General features: G+C 40.4%; 1 non-coding gene across 1 annotated transcript; it reads right to left on the bottom strand.

Moving 5' to 3' along the window:
- Nucleotides 1-3,261: 3,261 nt before the first annotated feature.
- Nucleotides 3,262-3,368, bottom strand: LOC132652678 (U6 spliceosomal RNA). Its single transcript, XR_009590255.1, has one exon. It is a non-coding gene; the product is annotated as a U6 spliceosomal RNA (small nuclear RNA).
- Nucleotides 3,369-11,052: the final 7,684 nt, after the last annotated feature.

Genomic DNA, 11,052 nt, shown 5'->3' with positions numbered 1-11,052 from the left:
GACTGTGGCCCTGTGCCATCATGCTCAGTTCAGAGGATGGACTGGAGAAAGGACTTTTCTAGGTCAGAGAGTCGAATCTCTCCCAGCAGATTCTTCGAGTTTTCTTTGAGACTTGTTGGTTACAACAAGATACGTATGGCCCCTCCCCTCCCAACTTTATAAGGCATATTGGCAAACATAAAAATATGATTGGCACAGAATAAGATTGCTCTGATGGAATAGACAGTGTAGGAGCCGCCATCTGAGGCTCAGCACACTGGCACACACCTCCCCCCAACGCTGTCATTTCATTAGCACGAACGTACATTAAGCTGCTGCTGTATGATTATATTTGCCAGTTTTCCTGGCTGTGGCTTCTGAAATGGCTTCCTCAGTCTTGCGTGCCTTAGCAGTGCAAGTCTTTAGAATGTGGACTCATCCATTGATCCAGTCAGTCATTCTCATGACTATAGTCACCCAGAGAGGAAGGTGCTCCTGTCTGCTCCTATCTTGCTGTTCCATAGCATGTCACACATGACCCACGACCTTGTATTTCTGCCCTTTGTTACTTTTCAGTTTTAAGCCTAAGATGACCTAGGTTCACAATAAGTCTTTGTCATATTTTTGTCCCCTATGGCTGCTTCTTCTGCATATAAAATTAAAGAGAAAGATAATCCCCTTTTATCTATTCTAGTTTCTGGAACCATATGCCTCTGCTGGGAATGGTTAGTGATATGGAACATCTGTATTCTCTTCTTCCACTGTTGAACATTCTTGTGGCTTTTCTACATTTTCCAGGAATGTTTAGGCACACACACACACACACACACACACACACACACACACACGTATATATATATATAAGATTTTCAAGAGTTGATTTTTTATAATAGAAGTTCCTTTTCAAAAAGCTTTGTCACTATTATTATGTACTATTTTATTTTATTTTTAATATTTTATTTTTAAATAATTTTATACATTCACTTGTATCCCACCTGTAGCCCTCTCCCTCTTTCCCTCCCAATCCTCCCCTCTGTCCTTCATCTCCTCCCTGCTCCCTTCCGAGTCCACTGAGAGGGGGTGTCCTTCTATCCTTCCGTCTGGCCCTAGCTTATCAAGTATCTCCAGGATGGTTGCAATGTCCTTATCTGTGGCCTAGCAAGGCTTCTCCTCCTTCAGGGGGGAGGGGAAGCTCATAAGTTCATGTCAGAAACAATTCTTGTCCTCCTTACTAGGGAACCCACTTGGATACTGAGCTACCATAGGCTATGCCTGAGCAGGGTTGTAGGTTATGTCTATGCATGGTCTCAGAGAAGACCCCTGTGCTCAGATATATTTGGACCTTGTGGGGCTCCCTGTCCCCTCTAGGATATACTAATTCCTCCTTCCTTCATATGATTCCCTACACTCTGCCAAAGGCTTGGTTATGGGTCTCAGCATCTGCTTTTATACACTGCTAGGTAGAGTCTTTCAGGTGCCTTCTGCGGTAGGCTACTGTCCTGTTACTTGTTTTCTCCTATTTCCAATGTCCATCCCCTTTGTCTTTCTAGATGAGGATTGATCATCTTATCCCTGGACCTCTTTCTTGTTTATCTTCTTTAGGTGTACATATTTTAGCATGTTTATCCTGTCTTATAGGTCTATATAAGTGAGGATATAGCATGTGTCTTTCTGTTTTGGGGATACCTCACTTAGGATGATTTTTTTTTTCTAGATCCCACCATTTGCCTGAAAAATTCATGATTTCCTTGTTTTTAATTGCTGAGTATTATTCCATTGTGTAAATGTACCACAATTTCTGTATCCATTCCTCCGTTGATGGACATCTGGGGTTGTTTCCAGGTTCTGGCTATTACAAATAAAGCTGCTACAAACATGGTTGAGCAAATAAATGTCCTTCTGTACTTGAACATGTTTTGGATATATGCCTAGGAGTGGTATAGCTGGATCTTGAGGAAGCACTATTCCTAATTGTCTGAGAAAGTGCCAGATTGATTTCCAGAGTAGTTGTACCAGTTGACATTCCCACCAGCAATGGAGGGGGGTTCCTCTTTCTCCACAGCCTCACCAGCATGCATTATCTCTTGAATTTTTGATCTTAACCATTCTGATGGGTATAAGGTGAAATCTCAGGGTCGTTTTGATTTGCATCTCTCTGGTGGCTAGGGATGTTGAACATCTCCTTATGTGTTTTTCTGCCATTCTATATTCTTCTACAGAGAATTCTCAGTTTAGCCTCATACCCCATTTTTTAATTGGATTACTTGATTTATTGCTTTTTAACTTCTTTAGTTCTTTATATATTCCAGATATCAGTCCTCTGTCAGATGTTGGGTTGGTGAAGATCCTTTCCCAATCTGTAGGCTGTCGTTTTGTTCTAAGGACAGTGTCTTTTGCTTTACAGAAGCTTTTCAGTTTCATGAGGTCCCATTTATTGCTTGTTACTCTTAGGGCCTGTGTTGATGGTGTTCTGTTCAGGAAGTTGTCTTCTGTGCCAATGAGTTCTAGGGTCTTCCCCACTTTTTCTTCTAACTGATTTAGAGTATCTAGTGTTATGTTGAGGTCTTTGATCCACTTGGACTTTAATTTTGTGCAGGGTGATAAATACGGATCTATTTTCATTATTCTGCATGTAGACATCCAGTTGGACCAGCACCATTTGTTGAAGATGCTATCTTTTTTTCCATTGAATTGTTTTGGCTTCTTTGTAAAAAATCAAGTATTCATAGGTGTGTGGGTTTATTTCTGGGTCTTCTATTTGGTTCCATTGATCCACCTTTCTGTTTCTATGCCAGTACCAAGCAGTTTTTATTATTATTGCTCTGTAGCACAACTTGAGATCAGGGATGGAGATACCTCCAGAGGATCTGTTGTTGTACAGAATTGTTTTGGAAATTCTGGGTTTTTTGTTTCTCCATATCAAGTTGAGAATTCTTCTTTCAAGGTTAGTAAAGAATTGTGTTGGTATTTTGATGGGAATTGCATTGAATTTGTATATTGCTTTTGGCAGGATGGCCATTTTCACTATGTTAATCCTACCGATCCATGAGCACGGGAGATCTTTCCATCTTCTGATGTCTTCTTCGATTTCTTTCTTCAGAGACTTGAAGTTTTTTTTAAACATGCTTTTCATCTGCTTGGTTAGAGTCACCCCTAGGTATTTTATGTTATTAGTGGCTATTGTGAAGGGTGTTGTTTTCCTGATTTCTTTCTTAGTCCTTTTTTCTTGGGTATACAGGAGGGCTTTTGATTTTTTTTTTTAGTTAATTTTGTATCCACCCAAAAAATATGGAATGCTTCACGAATTTGGGTATCATCCTTGCGCAGGGGCCATGGTAATCTTCTCTGTATTGTTCCAATTTTAGTATATGTGCTGCCAAAGCAAGCACTTATGTACTATTTTAATGCGTTAATACTAAAAGCAATATTTTTAATAAAGGGTGCACAGCTTTTTAAAAATACAGGTTTAATATTTTTATTTTGTGCCTGAGCCACCTTTCCTGGGTAAGTAACTTTTTTCTCCAACCCCTTACCCTACTCACCACTGTCTACAAACCCCAAAAGCCTAGCTTCAGGCCTATAGCCCTGGAAATTTGTTTGTATATGAGCCAACTTTCTTGGAAAGTGGTGTGATGAAACCATCCCTCATCAAAGACACCTCAACAGCAAATGGAGATCATCACAGCAAACCACAAATGAACACAGATTAACAGATAGTGAACATCCTAGCCCCAATGGACAGAATATTGCTGTTCCTGTGTCTAAGGCTCAAGGAACACAGTGGAACAGAGAGTTGAAAGAATATAAAAGCCAAAATATCAGGAACTCTGTAGTGAAACAGTGTCTTCTAGGAATGGCTGCATAAACAAGACCCAAACAATGGCAGTAGCAGTGGACATATTAATGTAGACAGGTGAAGAATTTCATGAGGTCACAACCCTAGACAAAAAACTCCTTTATTGGTTGTCCCAATCTAAAGTGGTGAGCTGAAACCATAAACACACACACACACACACACACACACCAACTTGAGAGTGGGTAAAGGGTGTGGGAGGGTTGGAGAGATGATAGTTGAGGGGCTGGAGGGAGAAAAGGGAGAAAGAAAATGGTGTAATGCATGCTTGGAACCAACAGAGCCTGAAGAGGGAGTCAGATCTTCATGAACTGAAGTTAGGACAGTTGTGAGCTCATTTGCAGTTGCTGGGAACTGAACCTGCATCTTCTAAAAGGGCAGAAAATGCTCTTAACTGCTGATCCATCTGTACAACACTGTTCCCCAAAAAGTTTTGAGTTTGTATAACAGTTTTTTTTTTTTTTTCAGACACAAGAAATAAGAGGCTGAGACTCATAGCCAAACTTTGGGCAGAGTGTAGGGAATCTTATGAAAGAAGGGGGAGATGGAAAGACCTGGAGGGGACAGGAGCTACACAAAGGGAGTAACAGAAGTAAAAAATGTGGGCACAGGGGTCTTTTCTGAGACTGATACTACAACCAAGGAACATGCATGGAGATAACCTAGAACCCCTGCACAGATGTAGCCCATGGCAGCTCAGTGTCCAAGTGGGTGCTCTAGTAAGGGGAGCAGGGACTGTCTCTGGTATGAACTCAGCATCTGGCTCTTTGATCGCCTCCCCCTGAGGGAAAAGCAGCCTTACCAGGCCATAGAGGAAGACAATGCAGTTAGTCCTGATGGGACCTGATAAACTAGGGTCATATGGAATAGGAGGAGGACCTGCCCTCCTCCCTTATCAGTGGACTTGGGGAGGGGCGTGGGAAGATATGAAGGAGGGAAGGTGAGATTGGGAGGGTCCAACAGACGGGGCTACAGCTGGGATACAAAGGGAATAAACAAATAAATAAACATTAAAAATGGTTCAAACTCTGACACACACACACACACACACACACACACACCGGAAAAAAAAAGAAACAAGAGGCTTTTTTTTTAAAAAAGATATTCCTAATTATTCATTTATCAGGAGGTATGAAAGCATGTATTTAGTCTTCCTTTATCTACTTAGTCACTGATTGTCTGAAATTCTGAAAACATGTATAAACTAGCAAGTTATTCATGTTCAGGGCATCAAGTGATATTTACAGGTCAACATTTTTACCACCACCATAATTTATTTATTCTATCTCATAGCCTGAAATATTTGGACAATCAAAGAAGAAAAATTAGGTAAAAATGAAAATATCTGTTTTAAAATTATGTTATAGGTCTTTTTATGTTATAAGTCTTTTCTTTGCAGCTTTAATTATTCTTTTTTATACCATCATTGGACTAACAAATTTTTGTTACTGAAGAGAAATATATGGCTCTAGTATTACAATCTAAATTTTCCTTTATGAAAAAAATTAATATTAAAAATGAAGACTTGATATGGAGAGTCTGCTTGTATCTTCTACTCCACATTGAGCAAAAACAGTATAAAAGATTTTCTTTTTTAGATGGGGTTTCTTTGTGTAGTCTTATTTGTCCTGGAACTCACTCTGTAGACAAGGCTGGCTGAACTCACAGAGATCTTCCTGTCTCTACCTCCAGAGTGCTTAGATTAAAGGCATGTGCCATCACTACCCAGTTTATAAAAGACTTTCATTATCTTCTTCATCATCATCATTATAATACATGCTGACCACAGTTTCTTCTCCCTCCTCTCCTTATAGTCCTTCTCCCTACCTCCCCTCTGTCCCCCACCTAATTTACTCCTCCTCCAGTTTTTCTTCAGAAAAAGGCAGACTTCCATGGATATCAACCAAACATCGCATACCAAGTTGCAATAAGACTAGGCACTTCCTCCCACCCTCTCCAGCCCCCGTATTAAGGCTTGGAGGACACAACCCAGTATGAGAAAAAGAGTTCCAAAAGATGGCAAAAGAGTCAAAGACAGCCCTGTTCCACTGTTAGCAGTTCCACAAGAAGAGCAAGCTACACAACTGTACCAAAAAAGACTTTCTTAAAGAGAAGAATGTACTGTGTATCCTGTGTGCTGGGTCTTTATAATGAAATAGAAATGAAGATGGAGATACTTCCTTACATTCAGAGGGGGGGGGGGAGAAGGGGGAGAGGGAGGAAGGGAGAGAGAGAGGGAATTTACTGAAGTTTTTTGAAAGCCCCGTACCCTCAGATAACCATGGAGCTTTCTAAAGTTGAGGTCCTGAGTGAGAAGGCAGAGTCAGATTCTAGAAGCACAAAATAACAGCCCATATGCCAAACCACATGCATTGTAAGGCTCAATACTTCTGAAAGAAGCTTTCAAAGACAAGAGAGAATTCCAAATCTGGAGCCTACCAGAGACATCTGGTGCCTTAGAACTTCCCATTTTCCTTTGGCAGATCTTTCAGCTAATTTTACCACCTTGGTCAGAATGTGTGATTCCTTTTAAAGCTTATTCTAATTTTAACGTATTCTCCCAGTTTCACTATTACTGGGAAGTGGCTCTGCTGTCTGGACCAGCCATGTAATGTTACCAGTTAGGTCATTCAGTAATTTATTAGAAGGGCAAAATAAAGACAGACAGGGTAATTAATATAACGGGTACACAATCAGGTTTTAAAAAATCTGTCACACTTATGCACTTCTCCAACTTTGCTGTTCTAACAGATGCATGTGGGGAAAATGACAGTTGAATCAACATGTAGAAAAAGCCTTGCATCCCACAGTCATTGCTCATAATGACTGTGCAGGAGCTAACTCTGCCAAAACAGATTTGAGAGGTCCCATCATCATACTGCCAGTTCCTTATAAACCAAATGCAAGGGGCATGCCTGTGTGCAGGGTTTTAATTCACATTTACCTGACGTGGATGGTAAGTAGGACCAGGACTGGAGGAAGCACTATGAATAATGTGCAAAGACAGGCATATAAGGAAACTGAGTAGCAAGAAGATGAAGAGTGTGAATGTTCAGCTTACTCCTAACATTTGGAATTCCGTGGTGTTCACTCGAGACTTGAAATCGCTTATACAATTTCCTCAACTGATGGATTAGGAGAAGTTAAGAAGCTAACAAAGTTCCTGAGTCTATATAATGAATGACAGTAATTCTGACTTCTATTCCAGATAAAGAGTATTTTTTTTTTTTTAAACAAGATCAAACATTTCAATGCATGGCAAACTTTGAAGTAAGCCAATTCTTACTTTTTTTCGTGACTTGCATTTTCTTCTCTTTTATTTTGTTACATCAGAACAGAGCCAAGAGCTTAGTCATAACATCTTTTTAAAAATGATAATGCATTTCTCATCCTGTGGAGTCAAGTCTTATTAGAATTAAGAGGACATGGAAAATGTGAAAACTGTTGCTCACCCAATTCATCTGATCAAACAATAGATGATCTCCTTTTACTTTTAATATCTGCCTCTGTATAGATCGATTAGTCATTAGAAAGGTTTCCTCTGACACCTCTCTTAAGTTCAGCTCTCTGTAAAACATTTCTCTGGGAATTCTTCAAGAAATATAATGCCAAATTCGAAGTCTCAGCATGCCTCTTGGACCTCCACTCACTGCCAGTGCCACTTGCCTAACTGCAGAACCACTCAGTACTATTACCCAATGGCCTCCTTTGATTCCCATGATGTTAAAGAGGAAGTGTTAGTTCTCTTGTTTAAACAATAGGGAATCTAAAGCTCTGGGAGGTGCTTAGATGAACTGGGTTTTCTGCATATAATCTACATACTGTTAGGCCCCAAGTGGTATCTTTTAAAGACTAATGTTGGTAGTTCTTCAAAACTGAAAAATCATTCAAGATCAATTTGCCTAAGAAAGATTTCATTTCCAAAGTGGTTGTACAAGGTTATATTCCCACTGTAACATTACATTCAGCAATGAAGGAGGGTTCTCCTTTCTCCACATCCTCTCCAGCATGTGTTGTCACTTGAGTTTTTGATCTCAGCCATTGTAATGGGTGTAAGGTGAAATCTCAGGGTCATTTTGATTTGCATTTCCCTGATAATTAAGGATGCGGAACATTTCTTTAAGTGTTTCTCTGCTATTTGATATTCCTCTATTGAGAATTCTCTGTTTAGCTCTGTACCCCATTTTTAAATTGGATTACTTGATTTGTTGCTTTTTAACTTCTTGAGTTCTTTATATATTCTGGATATTAGCCCTCTGCCAGATATAGGGTTGATGAAGATCCTTTCCCAGTCTTTAGGCTATTATTTTGGTCTGATGACAGTGTCCTTTGCTTTACAGAAGCTTTTCAGTTTCATGAGGTCCCATTTATTGATTGTTGCTCTTAGAGCCTGTGCTGTTGGTATTCTGTACAAGCACTTGCAAATCAATCTGGCGCTTTCTCAGAAAATTAGGAATAGTTCTATCTCAAGATCCAGCTATACCACTCCTTGTCATATATCCAAAATATGCTCAAGTATACAAGGACAATTGCTCAACCATGTACGTAGCAGCTTTATTCATAATAGTCAGAATCTAGAAACAACCCAGATGTCCCTCAATTGATACAGAAATTGTGGTACATTTACACAATGGAATAATATTCAGCAATTAAAAACAAGGAAATCATGAATTTTTTCAGGCAAATGGTGGGAACTAGAAAAGATCAACCTGAGTGAGGTATCCCAGAAGCAGAAAGACACACAGGGTATGTACTCACTTATAAATTGATATTAGACATATAATATAGGATAAACATACTAAAATCTATACACCTAAAGAAGCTAAGCAAGGAGAAGGACCTTCGGTAAGATTATCAAGCCTCATTCAGAAAGGCAAACTGGATGGATATCAGAAGAGGGAGAAAACATGGAACAGAGTGGGAGCCTACCACAGAGGGCCTCTGAAAGACTCTACCCAGCAGAGTATCAAACAGATGCTGAGACTAGACATATAGCCAAACTTTGGGCAGAGTGTGGGGAATCTTATGAAAGAAGGAGAAGCTAGAAAGACCTGGAGGGGACAGGAGCTCTACAAGGAGAGCAACAGGACAAAAATCTGGGCAAAGTGGTCTTTTCTGAGACTCATACTCCAATCAAAAACCATTCATGGAGAAAACCTGGAACCTCTGCACAGATATAAGCCATGGCAGCTCAGTGTCCAAGTGGGTTCCCTAGTAGTGGGAACAGGGACTGTCTCTGAAATGAACTCAGTGGCTGGCTCTTTGATTACTTCCCCCTGAAGGGGAGCAGCCTTACTAGTCCACAGAGGAAGACAATGCAGACAGTCCTGATGAGACCTTAAAGGTAGGGTCAGATGGAAGGGGACGAGGTCCTCCCCTATCAGTGGACAGGGGGAGGAGCATGGGAGGAGAAGAGGGAGAGAGGGTGGGATTGGGAGTGGATGAAGGAGGGGGCTACAGCTGGGATACAAAGTGAATAAATTCTAATTAATAAAAAAATAAATTAAAAGCAAAGAGAAATATTTCATTGAATGAACTGTAGCTTGCACAAAAGTCCTTCATGCAGTTGTCCAGCATCGTTACCATCTGATGATGTCCCTGGAGATATGTTCAGTCTGATATAGAACTGACAGGTGATTTATTTGACCCCGTTGTTCAGAAAAATGAGTCAACATACATATTGAATGATACAGATATCATCTTACACTTAAAGCCTAAACATTCTCTAAAATAGTCATTAAGGGCTTTTGACTCAAAGCGTAACTAAATTATGCTACATTTGTCGAATGTCTTCTAGTCATTCCCAGTTTGGTAAGTGGAGCATTGTACTAAAATGCTGAACACTATATTTGAAACACATGGTGGCTCTGCAGCATGGGCCTAGGCCACTCGAACTTCTGCCTCAGTGCCTGCCACTACCTGTGTTCTGGCCTTTCATTTCTACAATCAAACAAAACAGGGAGGCTGCTGTTCAGATTATATTTCATGGTACCACCAGGTGAGACAAAGGCAGTAATAAATTATTTTTAAAAGTAAAGTAGATTAAGGAATTATCGATCCCTTCACTCTCATATTGTCCAGTATAACTGATCTTTTGGCACGTGGCCTAATCTATTTCCTAAAATGATTTATGCTCTGGGTGCACTGAGTAACACAGTGATGGAAATCAATGCTACTTTAATATACGGATCAGAGACTCCTTTGAAGTAACAGTTATTTATATAGACAAATTCACAGCGAGGTAAAACTATTAACAATTTTATCCCCGGAGCTGGCTCCGTGGTACCTGCTGGTGCTGTGAAAACTGGTCAGTAGGGAAGTGGCTTCCTGGTTATTGCCAACTAGATTTCTTTGTGCTCTGTGGTCAAAGTGTGTGTAGTTTTCAGCAACTTGTTACCATCAAGTTCTGGTGGGGAATCTAGAGCACTGCAATTGCTTGGGTTGTTCTGGAGGTCTTCAGGGCACCCTGGGCAACTACTAGAGGGAAGGAGGTATCCATGCCTGCACTGAAAACTGTGGCTTCAGAGAGGAGCACTATCTTCCATTTAGTATAACTTCAACCAACTGTTATTTTATATGAATACACACACACACACTTGTGTGTGTGTAAGCTTTAAAAGGTAGCAGGATTTCATGTAGGCATAAAGTTATTGTATAATTCAAATGCTGATTTCTGTAACCCCCATACATATCTGGTTGCAATCTTCTTTTTGAAAATCTGTCTCAATGTTGGGTAAACACTGTTCCCCAATTGTCCCCTGATATCCTAATAAAGCAGCTTACAGCCAGTCACTGAACAGGGGAGAGAACAGGGCTAGACTCCCTTCCAGCCAGGGGAGGAGGATTTGGAGGAGGAAGTAGGGGATTTAGCCTTGGGCAATAGTCCAGGAGATAACAGAAGAGAGGAGCTGGAACATGAAAGCCGTAAAGGGCCAGTATCTCTGGGATATGCACTGGGAGAAAGCCAGATTTTCTTACGGGATTAAGACTAGAGTAATAACTGCACAGGAATTGTGCTGTGACGCTTGTTAAGATAATATAACAGAGTCTCAATTATTTGGGTGATAGCTGGGCTAAGAGAGAAACAGAAACAAACAATTTTGTAAAAACAACACTAACAACCTCATAAGGCTTTTAGACATCCTTAGTGCTAGTTGATGACGTCTGAGGAAGGGAGCATCAGCTCTCTTTAAGGAGGCAGCCCCAGGTAGGCTGACCAT

This window comes from Meriones unguiculatus, chromosome 2, assembly GCF_030254825.1.
Source record: "Meriones unguiculatus strain TT.TT164.6M chromosome 2, Bangor_MerUng_6.1, whole genome shotgun sequence".
In the NCBI taxonomy this organism is placed as follows: Eukaryota; Metazoa; Chordata; class Mammalia; order Rodentia; family Muridae; genus Meriones; species Meriones unguiculatus.
Note: the sequence above shows the minus strand (reverse complement) of the source record. Positions and strands in the feature narration are given on the sequence as shown.